Below are 14,184 nucleotides of genomic sequence, written 5' to 3'. Positions count from 1 at the left end.
CATGCACCACCACTGGTCATGTGATCAGCATCTGACCAATGATATTTAAGAGATAAATGAACATTAGCTGAGATTAAATATTCAGGTAATATTCAGATATTCTGTGGAACACAAGGTGCCACATTTACTAATAGTAATAGAACTGCACTAAGTCGCCAATTTAATTTACATTGTTACTACAGAGCATCAGATGAATGTAATATAATAAATATTAGCAAGATGTATGATTTCCATCCACTCTACGTATCATAGAAATACAGATGTACTATCTTTTTATATAGAGATGTAGCAGAAGCCATCCTGATTGTTTGCAGCATGCTATGGTGATAGAGAAGCATGCATGACTGTGCCATGCAAATGGTGAGGAGCACCAAAATGGGACATATGATTCACGTAGCCAGGGGCGTAATGTCCGCGGTCGCAGTGGCAGTCACTGCGACCAGGCCCAGGGGGGGTTGGGGCTTGTAAACGCCAGCAGAAATTTCAACAGGATGTGTGTATCGCAGTGCACAGTCGCTTCGGGTCCGTGCGTGACAAATCAGGGGCGGGCTGGGGCGGGGGCAGAGCCGGACTGGGGTGTCTGGGGCCCACCAGGGACATTGACTCCAGGGGCCCACCCACCCGGGCCCACCCTTCAGCTATTAGCAAATACCTGTTAGCCGTTATACCCATTATACTGGCGTCTCCTGCCCATCACTGTGCGCTGATCCAGAACTGCGATGTACAATTACTGTAGTTTGCATTAAAGGGTTTTTATTGGTGAAAACAAGTTCTCAGCGATGCACAGGTTGGGAAGGTGATCACTTATTTATTGGTGGAATCCGTACTGTCTGAAGATTGTGGCACTTTGAGTATTTGGTGAGATTTTTACCTCTGTATTTATAAGACAAAACCAGGAGTGGAGCAATCCGAGGTCATGTTTTATGCATTTCTCACCCACTCCTGGTTTTGTCTTATAAATACAGAGGTGAAAATCTCACTAAATGCCAACTTGCTTTCTCTGGTGAACCTCTGTAACTGCATCTCTGCTGCTGTGTAATAGTCACAGGACAGGGAGGGGTTAAACATCCAAGTATTTAATATCTATTGGAAATAAAGAGGTTTCCCCTTATTGATATCAGATAAAACAAATGACCAACCACAATCCACTCTACCAAGACCAATATTACCAGATAGAAGGCAGAAATACCACCACACCGTGACCAGATCACATATTACCACCACATAGTGCCCAAATAATACCACATACAAGGCAGAAATACCGCCACACCATGACCAAAGCACATAATACCACCACATAGTGATCAAATGCTACCAGATACAAGGTATAAATACTGACACACCATGAGACCACATATTACCACCACATAGTGACTGAATAATACCACATACAAGGGACAAATATCGTCATGTCATGACCAAAGCACATAATGCCACCACATAGTGACAAATAATGCTAAAATAATAAAAATGTAAAAAAGCTCAGTATATTGGGTCAGTGTACAGGTTATACAGTGATCACCAGTGACATTATGCACAGGAGCTCTGTATATAGTGTACAGGTTATACAGTCATCACCAGTGACATTATACACAGAAGCTCTGTATATAGTGTCAGTGTACAGGTAATGCAATGATCACCATTGATATTATACACAGGAGCTCTGTATATAGTGTACAGGTAATACAGTGTTCACCAGTGACATTATACACAGGAGCTCTGTATATAGTGTCAGTGTACAGGTAATACAGTGATCACCAGTGACATTATGCACAGGAGCTCTGTATATAGTGTCAGTGTACAGGTAATATAGTGATCACCAGTGACATTATACACAGGAGCTCTGTATATAGTGTCAGTGTGTGTGTGTATAGGTAATACACATACTCACCAGTGATGTCTCTAGGTGAAGTTCTTTATCTGCAGACCGATATATCACATCTTCTATGCAGGACTTATCTCTGCAGAAAATAACATAGTTAGCTATAACTGATCACTTCCAGAGCACAAGCCACACTTTTCCCAAGATTTCTACACTGCATGAAATGACAAAATGCAACATAGTGCCGCACTACACAGTAAAAATAAAACACAAAATACATTTAGGGACTCCATCTTTAATAAAAAAAAAATCATGAGAGATCAGAGATTATGGGGCCCAGTCAGGGATCGTACATAGAGATCATGGGGCCCAGTCAGCGGCGTACATAGAGATCATGGGGCCCAGTCAGCGGCGTACATAGAGATCATGGGGCCAATCAGGTTAGGGGTGTACATAGAGATCATGAGGCCCAGTCAGCGGCGTACATAGAGATCATGGGGCCCAGTCAGCGGCATACATAGAGATCATGGGGCCCAGTCAGCGGTGTACATAGAGATCATGGGGCCCAGTCAGCGGCGTACATAGAGATCATGGGGCCCAGTCAGCGGCTTACATAGAGATCATGGGGCCCAGTCAGCGGCGTACATAGAGATCATGGGGCCCAGTCAGCGGTGTACATAGAGATCATGGGGCCCAGTCAGGGATCGTACATAGAGATCATGGGGCCCTATGAGGTGAGGCTCTCAGCTCTACAGTATGGTGCCCTCAGGGAGCTCCCACAGGGCATCACAGGCCTTAGTATGAAGCAATACTAGAAGACTTGTGGTATTGCTTCATACTAAGGCCTGTGATGCCCTGTGGGAGCTCCTGAGGGCACCATACTGGGGAGGTGAGATCCTCACTTGGCAGTAGTAGGAGCAGCATCTCCATAGTGTGGCATTCACATCACACTACATGCTGCACTGTACAGGACTCCCAGCCGGCAGCAGGACAGATGAGGAGGTAACTGGGACCAGCGCCGGACTGGAGTACCTGGGGCCCACCAGGAAAAAATCAATCTTGGGGCCCACCAGCACCATGCAGTTACCGTATATAGGAATAACATAAGTCCACAAACTCTTTCAAAATGAATCAACTTTATTAACCAATAAATCTCTGCTGCTGTGTAGTAGTCACAACACAGGGAGAGGTTAAACATCCAAGTATTTAATATGTATTGCAAATAAAGAATGTTCCCATTCTTAATATCCGAAAAAACAAATGACTGACAACAATCCACTATACCTAGACTAATAATACCATATAGAAGAGAGAAATACCGCCACACCATGACCAGAACACATACCACCACATAGTGATCAAATACTACCAAGTACAAGGTATATATACTGCCACACCATGAGACCACATATTACCACCACATAGTGACTGTCTGAATAATAACACATACAAGGGACAAATACCGCCACGCCATGACCATGGCACATAATGGCACCAGATAGTGAATGATAATGAAAATGTAAAAAAACTCTGTATATAGAGTCAGTGTACAGATACTATAAAGATTATCAGTGACATTATACACAGGAGCTCTGTGTATAGTGTCAGTGTAGAGGTAATACAGTGATCATCAGTGACATTATACACAGGAGCTCTGTATATAGTGTCAGTGTACAGGTAATATAGTGATCACCAGTGACATTATACACAGGAGCTTTGTATATAGAGTCAGTGTACAGATAATGTAGAGATTATCAGTGACATTATACACAGGAGCTCTGTATATAGTGTCAGTGTACAGGTAATACAGTGTTCACCAGTGACATTATACACAGGAGCTCTGTATATAGTGTCAGTGTAGAGGTAATACAGTGATCACCAGTGACATTATACACAGAAGCTCTGTATATAGTGTCAGTGTACAGGTAATACAGGGATCATCAGTGACATTATACACAGGAGCTCTGTGTTTGGTGTCAGTGTACAGGTAATACAGTGTTCACCAGTGATATTATACACAGGAGCTCTGTATATAGTGTCAGTGTACAGGTAATACAGTGATCACCAGTGACATTATGCATAGGAGCTCTGTATATAGTGTCAGTGTACAGGAAATACAGGGATCACCAGTGACATTATACACAGGAGCTCTGTGTTTGGTGTCAGTGTACAGGTAATACAGTGTTCACCAGTGACATTATACACAGGAGCTCTGTATATAGTGTCAGTGTACAGGTAATATAGTGTTCACCAGTGACATTATACACAGGAGCTCTGTATATAGTGTCAGTGTACAGGTAATACAGTGATCACCAGTGACATTATGCATAGGAGCTCTGTATATAGTGTCAGTGTACAGGAAATACAGGGATCACCAGTGACATTATACACAGGAGCTCTGTGTTTGGTGTCAGTGTACAGGTAATACAGTGTTCACCAGTGACATTATACACAGGAGCTCTGTATATAGTGTCAGTGTACAGGTAATATAGTGATCACTAGTGACATTATGCATAGGAGCTCTGTATATAGTGTCAGTGTACAGGTAATATAGTGATCACCAGTGACATTATACACAGGAGCTCTGTGTATGGTGTAAGTGTACAGGTAATACAGGGATCATCAGTGACATTATGCACAGCTCTGTATATAGTGTCAGTGTGTGTGTGTATAGGAAACACAGGGATCACCAGTGACATTATACACAGGAGCTCTGTATATAGTGTCAGTGTACAGGTAATAGAGTGATCACCAGTGTCATTATGCACAGGAGCTCTGTATATAGTGTCAGTGTGTGTGTATATAGGTAATACACATACTCACCAGTGATGTCTCTAGGTGAAGTTCTTTAACTGCAGACCGATATATCACATCTTCTATACAGTACTTATCTCTGCAGAAAATAACATAGCTAGCTATAACTGATCACTTCCAGAGCACAATCCACACTTTTCCCAAGATTTCTACACTGCATGAAATGACAAAAAAAGAAACATAGCACTGCACTACACAGTAACAGTGCTCCAGTGTCATTCTGTGCCTGCTCATCTGTCAGCAGACATATTTGTCTGATGGCAAAGATCTAAGAGAGATGAAGACAGAAGACCTATGGATTCCGTTGGGAGTGAGGATTTTTCTTTATTAAAGATGGAGTCCCTAAATGTGTTTTATTTTTAATAAAAAAAAAAAAAATTCTGTCTTTTTTTTTTCTGTTTACTAGAAATTGATGGTGGCTATGTCTAATTTGGCGTGAAACCATGAATTTCGGGCTTAGTACCGGCTGATAAGGCAAAGATGGCCTGGTACTAACCCTATTATTACCCAGGGTGCCACTCACCACCAGGGCCGCTGGAAGAGCCGGGTAAAGCACCTGGAAATGGTGCTATGATGAATGCGCCATTTTCAAGGGTGGCTGTGGGCTGCGATTTTCAGCGTGGAGGGCCAAGAACGCTTGGGCCTTACCATGCTGCGAATCCCAGCCCCCAGCAGCCTAGTTTTATCTGGCTGGCGATCAACATATGGCGGGAAAAAAAAAAGTTAAGTAGTTTAAAACAAATATTCGGCTTCTCTGTCTTTTGATCGCCAGCCAAGGTAAAGCCAGGCAGCTGGGGGTGGCAGTACGTAGCTGTCTGCTTTATCTGCGGTGAGAATCAAAAATTCATTTTTAAAAATTTCTTTTCACACTTCTATATGTGACAGACCCAACAGTCAATTGCAGATGCTGTCAAAGAGGATGGGCTTCTGTGATTGGCTGTTTGAGTAATGAACAATCAGCCCATACATTCTAGTATGGTACTATGTATGGGCAGCTTTCAGGTTACTCAAGCAGCCAATCACAGACGCCCATTCTCTGTGTCAGCGTCTGTGATTGGCTGTTGGGACTGTCACATATAGAAGTGTGAAAATAAATAAATAATAAAACAAAAATGACATAGCGCTCTGCAGAAATTTTGATTCTCAGCGCAGATAGAGGTGGCAGCCCGTAGCTGTCTGCTTTATCTGCCTGGTTTTACCTTGACTGGCGATCAAAAGTCAGGAAAGCCCAATGTTTTTTTTAAATTATTTAAAAAAATAATAAAAAAAAAAAAATGCGTGGGCTCCCGCCATATTTTGATTGGGGGGGCTGGGGGCTGGGATTCTCAGCATGGTAAGGCCCAAGCATTCTGGGCCCCCCACGCTGAAAACGGCAGCCCGCAGCCACCCCTGGAATTGGCGCATTCATCGTAGCGCCATTTCCAGGCACTTTATCCGGCTCTTCCAACGGCCCTGGTGGGGGGTGGCACGCTGGGTAATAATGGAGTTAATACCAGCTTTGTATTATCAGCTGGCACTAAGCCTGCGATTCATGGCATCACGCCAAACTACACATGGCCACCATGAATTTCTAGTAAACAGAAAAAACACAACACAGAATTTTTTTTTTAATAAAAATAAAACACAAAACACATGTAGGGACTCCATCTTTAATTAAAAACAAAACCCTTGCTCTGACGTAATCCACGGATCTTCTGTCTCCAGCTCTGCTACATCTTTGCCATCAGACAAATATCAGAGATGAGCAGGCACAGAATAACACTAGAACCCAGTTGTCGGAGAAGTGCTCAGCTGGCCTCCAGCCGCCGACCATGTTTTCCTGATGATAATCATGCCCATTGCCCAGTAGTATTTACTGCCAGCCTCGGCCAGGGGTCCTCCCAGTCACCCCTCCCCCCTATCCCTTCCTCCCTCCCCCCTCCCCGTTTCATACTGACGCGTCGAGATGAGCTGCAGCCGCTGCCTGGAGAGACGCAGGGTCCGTACTCCACAGCGCGCACAGGAAGCAGTCCCAGGGCGATGACGTCATCACACTGAGACTGACCTCCTGCGCACGCGCCGGCAGTGTCGCTGCGCAGAGGAGGCAGAGGGCCCATCACTAATCATATCGGCAGTGCTGCGAACCGGGGGGGGCCCTCTGTTCAGGAGGTAGGGGGCGGGGCCATCGGGACCCGGGGGTTTTCCCGATCCTCCGGTGGGCCAGTCCGCCCCTGCAGAGGGGCATATGTATACATGCAGGTCGGGCACATCCCAGTGGTGCAGACACATCCACACTGCTCCCTGTATACTTGTGCACTGCCGTCTGCTGCAGTGGTAGGAGCCGCCTGAATGCATCTTCTTCCTGCCGGAGAGGAGCTTGTGGGCCTGTGCGGTGAGGAGGTGGACGCTGCGCACCTCCTGAGAAGTATATGGCACTCCATGTATCTGTGCACATAGTATACCACTCTAGTGTATAGCAGAAAGGAGACATCGACCAGAAGAGTCCAGGCATGTGGGTGATGCACATAATTATTATATTGATAACCAGGTGGAAGAGGAGGAAATGCAGAAAAAGGGGGGAATTAAAAACTATACGCAAAGGGGACGTCGAGACAGGAATTACAATTAACACCAGTGGGAATGGATCATGATTAGAACAGCAAAGGGATAATACAGAGAATCAAGCCACAAATTAATCCAGTATATAAAAATATATATACATATCATTAGTTAGATATATCTGTACATATGATTGTTTAATTATCATAAACTTTACATAAAGTGCAAGTGTGACGCCTCTACTCAGAGAAGCCCGTGTTTTACCCTGGGTGTTGGGGGACTCGGTGTCGGGCCCTGTGATGGAGAGGTGGGATGCAGCCGTGGCCCGGGCCCGACCCGTGCTCAGGGCTGTCACATTAGAAAAAGAAGGTTTGGGCTAGTCCTGCTTGAGTGGCTGATTAACGACTATGCCACCTGTGGTGTCTGGTGAAGGGTCACCAGCGCCGCTACAGTCCGCTGAGGCACGGTGTTATGGCGGCCAAAGTTCTCACTGCTCCCCACAGGCGGAGCAGGGCCTCAGGGCAGGCAGACAGGATGGAAGGGGGGTAGTAGTGCGAGGAGTACGGGCACCGCGTTGCATGGTATGGCGCATAATGAACAGTCCGGAGGCCATAGGGGTGAACTTCCAAGGCTTTACTCACTTAGAGATGACAGCGGGAAGGCGACTCCCTGCTCCCCGCGGAGTCCTGCGGCCACCAGGGACGGGGGTCCGACTACCTCCAAGAAAGTCCAGTGTTTGGTAGCGACCCTACACCAGAGTGTTCCTGCACTACAGACTTCACCCTTTCCCGTCTGTGCGTGTGTGTAGCGCCGGCGTCCCTGCCCTCTGCTAGGCAGGGACGCTGTTCCCCTCACCTCCCTGCTCCGTGCCCGGCGTCCTCCTCCCGCTCTGCTGGCAGCGCGCGCTCCTTCCCGGCCATTGTGCTTAGGGCGCGCACGCGCGCTCTCCCTCCCTCTTAAAGGGGCCGCGCGCGCCATCCTAAGGAGTCCCCGGCCAATGGCCGGAGGACTTCACCATATATAAGGCACCTCCTCCAAAATGGAGGTGCCCGAGCAATGTTGTTGCACTGTTCACTACTCTGCTTCAGCCCTCAGGTCCCGTTGCCAGTTACCTGCCAGATACCTGCCAGATTCCTGCCAGCTTGCTGTCTTATTCCTGCCTGATATTCCGCTACCTGCCTGCTAGCCTGAGGTCCGACGGTCTGCCTTACAACTCCTGTCAGTCTGTCTAAGGACCAGCTTGCCCGCTCACCTGGGAGCGCACTTCAGCTACCTGCCTGCTTGCCTGAGGTCCGACGGTCTGCCTTCCAACTCCTGTCAGTCTGCCTATGGACCAGCTTGCCCGCTCACCTGGGAGCGCACATCTGCTACCTGTCTGCTAGCCTACCTGGAGGCTCCGCCGTCACATGCTGTGACCACCTGCCTGTCCAGTGACTCCTGTCCGCTCACCTGGGAGCGCTCATCTGCTGCCTGTCCGTTAGCCTACCTGGAGGCTCTGCCGTCACGTGCTGTGACCACCCGCTCACCCAGAGACTGCCCCGGTCACTTGCCGTGATCATCTGCCCGTTCTTCCAGAGACTGTCCCGATCACTTGCCGTGACCATCTGCCCGTTCACCCAGAGACTGCCCCAGTCACTTGCCGTGATCTCCTGCCCGTTCTTCCAGAGACTGTCCCGGTCACTTGCCGTGACCATCTGCCCGTTCACCCAGAGACTGCCCCAGTCACTTGTCGTGATCTCCTGCCCGTTCTTCCAGAGACTGTCCCGGTCACCTGCTGTGACTGCCTGCCTGGTCGCCACCCGCTCCCTTACAAGGACCGCCCCCTTGTATAGTAGCTCAGAGGTTCCGCCTCCCAGACCCGTTACAGTTTGCTCGGGCCATGGAACCCGGTGGCACCCAAGCTCCCTCGCTCTCGGACCTCTGTCATGAACTGTCCCGTCAGAGGTCCCAACAGGAGTCCATCCTGGGTCACCTGCGGAATGTCAATTCTCGCCTGGACACTCTGACTGCTCCACCAGCAACCAGTGCCATGACTCGCAACCCGGCAGCTCCGCTGCCCACCAATACCATGGTATCCTACCCCGGACCCCGGCTTTCTGCACCTCCTCGCTTCGGAGGCGACTCCGCCCAGGCTCGGGGCTTCATTAATCAGTGCACCCTGCACTTTGAACTATTGTCCCACCAGTTTAACTCCGACCAGGCCAAAATTGCCTTCATCATGTCCCATCTCACCGGGGAGGCCCTGGCCTGGCTAAATCCTCTATGGGAGAGAGGAGACCCCCTGGTGTCCAACTTGCCCGCCTTCCTCACGGCTTTCCGGAAAGTCTTCGACGAACCCGGACGGAAGACCTCATCCGCATCATCTCTGCTACGCCTCCATCAGGGAAGTCTCACCGTGGGCCAATATGCCATACGGTTCCGTACCCTTGCCTCGGAGCTGGCCTGGGATAACGACGCTCTGGTATCCGTCTTCTGGGAGGGTCTGTCCGGCCGTATTAAAGATGAACTTGCCGGTCGGGACGTTCCTACCACTCTCGATGACCTAATAACTCTTGCCACCCGGATTGACCTACGGTTCCAGGAGCGTGCCAAAGAGGTCACCCGTGAGAGGAGGTTTCCACGTCTGGCTCCTACTTTTCAGAAACCCGTCACTCCCTCCGTCTCTCCCCAGGTACACTCTCCTGAGCCTATGCAGGTCGACCAGACCAAGATGGTCAAAACCCGTCAGGACTTACGCCGTGCCGAGGGGAGCTGCTTCTACTGTGGCAGTAAGGAGCACCGGATCCGTGCCTGCCCAGAGAGGTCGGGAAACGCCTGTGTCTAGGTTCGCTCAGAGAGGTCGACCTAGACAAGAATAAATCCTCTCCATCTCTGCTGCTGTCAGTTTCAATCGTCTGCGGGGAGAACCGTTATTTCGAACTAGCCCAACTGGACTCTGGAGCAGCCGGGAATCTTATTTCACAGTCCCTGGTAGAGAAATACCGCATCCCCACCAAACCTCTGGCTGTACCCTTGTCTGTTGCTGCCGTGGATGGGGGTCTCTTACCACGCCCCATCCAACTCATCACCGAATCCATTACTCTGCAGGTGGGAATGCTGCATTCTGAGAGTATCTCCTTTCATGTTCTGCCTGGACTCTCTCACGCCCTCCTGCTAGGTCTACCTTGGCTCCAGAGACATGCACCCGTGCTTGACTGGCAGACCGGAGAAGTCCTTCGCTGGGGACAGGACTGCCATAAGACCTGTCTGGTTCCCGTCCATCCCGTCCGTCCTTCTCCTACCCCAGCTAATCTACCTGGACTTCCGATTCCTTATTGGTCTTATGCTGATGTCTTTAATAAAAAGGAAGCAGAGACACTACCCCCTCATAGACCATACGACTGCCCTATCGACTTGTTACCCGGTACTACTCCTCCCCGTGGGCGTATTTATCCATTATCCGCTGCTGAGACCCGGTCGATGTCCGAATATATTGAGGAGAATCTGGCCAGGGGATTCATCCGGAAATCTACCTCCCCGGCGGGAGCAGGCTTCTTCTTCGTAAAAAAGAAGGACGGCTCTCTCCGTCCCTGTATAGACTATAGAGGCCTTAACCAGATCACGGTGAAGAATAAGTACCCCCTTCCGCTCATTCCGGAGTTATTTGATCGTCTGAGAGGGGCTAGAATCTTCACCAAACTGGACCTCCGTGGGGCGTACAACCTGGTTCGTATCCGTCAGGGGGATGAATGGAAGACGGCATTCAACACCCGGGACGGCCACTATGAATATCTGGTAATGCCCTTTGGTCTCTGTAACGCTCCTGCCGTCTTTCAAGAGTTGGTCAATGACATCTTCCGGGACCTTCTCTACTCCTGCGTAGTGGTGTACCTGGACGACATCTTGGTCTTCTCTCCGGATCTCCAGACTCACCGGAGGGACGTTCGTCAGGTCCTGCTCAGGCTCAGGCAGAATCACCTCTTCGCTAAATACGAGAAGTGCCTCTTTGAGCAGACCTCGCTTCCGTTTTTGGGCTACATTATTTCTCAGACCGGCCTACGAATGGATCCAGAGAAACTGTCTGCCATCGAGAAATGGCCTCGACCGGAGGGGTTGAAGGCCATTCAGCGGTTCCTGGGCTTCGCCAACTACTACGGCCTCTTCATACCACACTTCTCTTCCCGGACTGCCCCAATTTCCGCGCTCACCCGTAAGGGTACTAATCCCAAAGAGTGGCCGCCCGAAGCAGAGGAGGCCTTTCTTTCCTTAAAACAGGCCTTCTCTTCCGCCCCGGTGCTGCATCGCCCGGACGGCAACAAGCAGTTCTTCCTGGAAGTTGACGCCTCCTCCTCTGGAGCCGGAGCGGTACTTACTCAAAAATCATCTTCCGGGAGGATGGTAACTTGCGGCTTCTTCTCTAAACTCTTCTCCTCCTCAGAGCGCAATTATTCCATAGGAGACTGAGAGTTATTGGCCATCAAACTGGCATTGGAGGAGTGGCGTTACCTGCTCGAGGGGGCTCTTCACCCGGTAATAATTTACACTGACCATAAGAACTTGGCTTACCTCCAGCATACCCAGAGACTTAACCCGCGCCAAGCCCGGTGGTCCTTGTTTTTTGCTCGCTTTGATTTTGTTCTTCATTTTCGCCCGGCTGACAAAAACGTCAAGGCGGACGCCTTGTCTCGATCCTTTCTGGTGTCTGATCTCGAGGAAGATCCGAAACACATCATCGATCCCGCCAGAGTAATGCAGGTGGCTCCCGTGAGTCTAAATCGTCTCCCTCCCGGAAAGACGTTCGTATCAGTACCTGATCGGGAGAAGATCCTTCACTGGGGTCACTCGTCTAAACTAGCTGGCCATGCCGGTCAGAAAAAGACCCTCCAGCTTATTACCCGGCACTACTGGTGGCCTACCCTGCACAAGGACGTAATAGACTTTGTTTCTGCCTGTGTGTCCTGCGCCCGCAACAAGGTTCCGAGACATCTGCCAGCCGGTCGCCTCCTTCCGCTCCTAGTACCTGCTGCCCCCTGGCAGCATATAGCAATGGACTTTATAACAGACCTCCCAGTCTCTGCCAGTTGTACGGTCATTTGGGTGGTCGCTGACCGCTTCTCCAAGATGGCTCATTTCGTTCCCCTGCCAGGCCTCCCGTCTGCACCCGAGCTAGCTAAAGACTTTATTCATCACATCTTTCGTCTTCATGGCCTGCCCCTCCACATCGTGTCGGATCGTGGGGTACAGTTCACCTCACGCTTCTGGAGAGCCACTTGTAAACTGCTAGATGTCACCCTGGACTTCTCTTCCGCTTACCACCCACAGTCCAATGGTCAAGTGGAGCGGATCAATCAGAACCTGACCAGTTACCTCCGGCACTTCTTTAATGCCCATCATTCTGACTGGGTGGATCTCCTACCATGGGCCGAGTTCTCTTATAACAATCACGACAGCGAATCCTCCTCCAAATCCCCGTTTTTTGTAGTCTTCGGTCAGCATCCTCGGATTCCTTTTCCTGTCTCCACCTCTGTGGACAACCCGGCTGCGGAATCTCTCGTTAGCAAATTTTCCTCCATTTGGGAGAGTACCCGATCCGCACTCCTTCAGTCGTCCGAACGGATGAAAAGACACGCTGACAAAAAACGCCTGGATCCTCCACAATTTCGTCCCGGAGATAAAGTCTGGCTCTCATCTAAATATGTCCGACTCAAGATACCTTCTTACAAGTTAGGGCCTCGGTTCATCGGCCCCCTGGAGGTCATCAGTCAGATCAACCCGGTGGCCTATAAATTGAAACTCCCGGCCAACTTACGGATCCCTAACTCCTTCCATGTATCTCTCCTCAAACCTGTGGTACTTAACTCTTTTTCCAAGTCTACAGGTACGCCTCCTGCTCCGGTTTCTGCTGAGGACGAGTTTGAGGTAGAGAACATTCTTGCCACCAAAAGGGTAAGAGGAAAGACCTTTTTTCTAGTAGATTGGAAGGGGTTTGGTCCTGAGGAGAGAACGTGGGAGCCCCGGGAGAACATCCATGCCCCTCTTATCCTTGCTAAATTTCTGTCTGGCCTAAAAAGGGGGGGGCCTAAAGGGGGGGGGTACTGTAGCGCCGGCGTCCCTGCCCTCTGCTAGGCAGGGACGCTGTTCCCCTCACCTCCCTGCTCCGTGCCCGGCGTCCTCCTCCCGCTCTGCTGGCAGCGCGCGCTCCTTCCCGGCCATTGTGCTTAGGGCGCGCGCGCTCACCCTCCCTCTTAAAGGGGCCGCGCGCGCCATCCTAAGGAGTTCCCGGCCAATGGCCGGAGGACTTCACCATATATAAGGCACCTCCTCCAAAATGGAGGTGCCCGAGCAATGTTGTTGCACTGTTCACTACTCTGCTTCAGCCCTCAGGTCCCGTTGCCAGTTACCTGCCAGATTCCTGCCAGCTTGCTGTCTTATTCCTGCCTGATATTCCGCTACCTGCCTGCTAGCCTGAGGTCCGACGGTCTGCCTTACAACTCCTGTCAGTCTGTCTAAGGACCAGCTTGCCCGCTCACCTGGGAGCGCACTTCAGCTACCTGCCTGCTTGCCTGAGGTCCGACGGTCTGCCTTCCAACTCCTGTCAGTCTGTCTATGGACCAGCTTGCCCGCTCACCTGGGAGAGCACATCTGCTACCTGTCTGCTAGCCTACCTGGAGGCTCCGCCGTCACGTGCTGTGACCACCTGCCTGTCCAGTGACTCCTGTCCGCTCACCTGGGAGCGCTCATCTGCTGCCTGTCCGTTAGCCTACCTGGAGGCTCTGCCGTCACGTGCTGTGACCACCCGCTCACCCAGAGACTGCCCCGGTCACTTGCCGTGATCATCTGCCCGTTCTTCCAGAGACTGTCCCAATCACTTGCCGTGACCATCTGCCCGTTCACCCAGAGACTGCCCCAGTCACTTGCCGTGATCTCCTGCCCGTTCTTCCAGAGACTGTCCCGGTCACTTGCCGTGACCATCTGCCCGTTCACCCAGAGACTGCCCCAGTCACTTGTCGTGATCTCCTGCCCGTTCTTCC

Source organism: Phyllobates terribilis, unplaced genomic scaffold (assembly GCF_046119375.1).
Source record: "Phyllobates terribilis strain yellow unplaced genomic scaffold, ASM4611937v1 Scaffold_187__1_contigs__length_3656778, whole genome shotgun sequence".
Taxonomy (NCBI): domain Eukaryota; kingdom Metazoa; phylum Chordata; class Amphibia; order Anura; family Dendrobatidae; genus Phyllobates; species Phyllobates terribilis.
The sequence above is the reverse complement of the archived record's forward strand: the minus strand, read 5'-3'. Positions refer to the sequence as shown.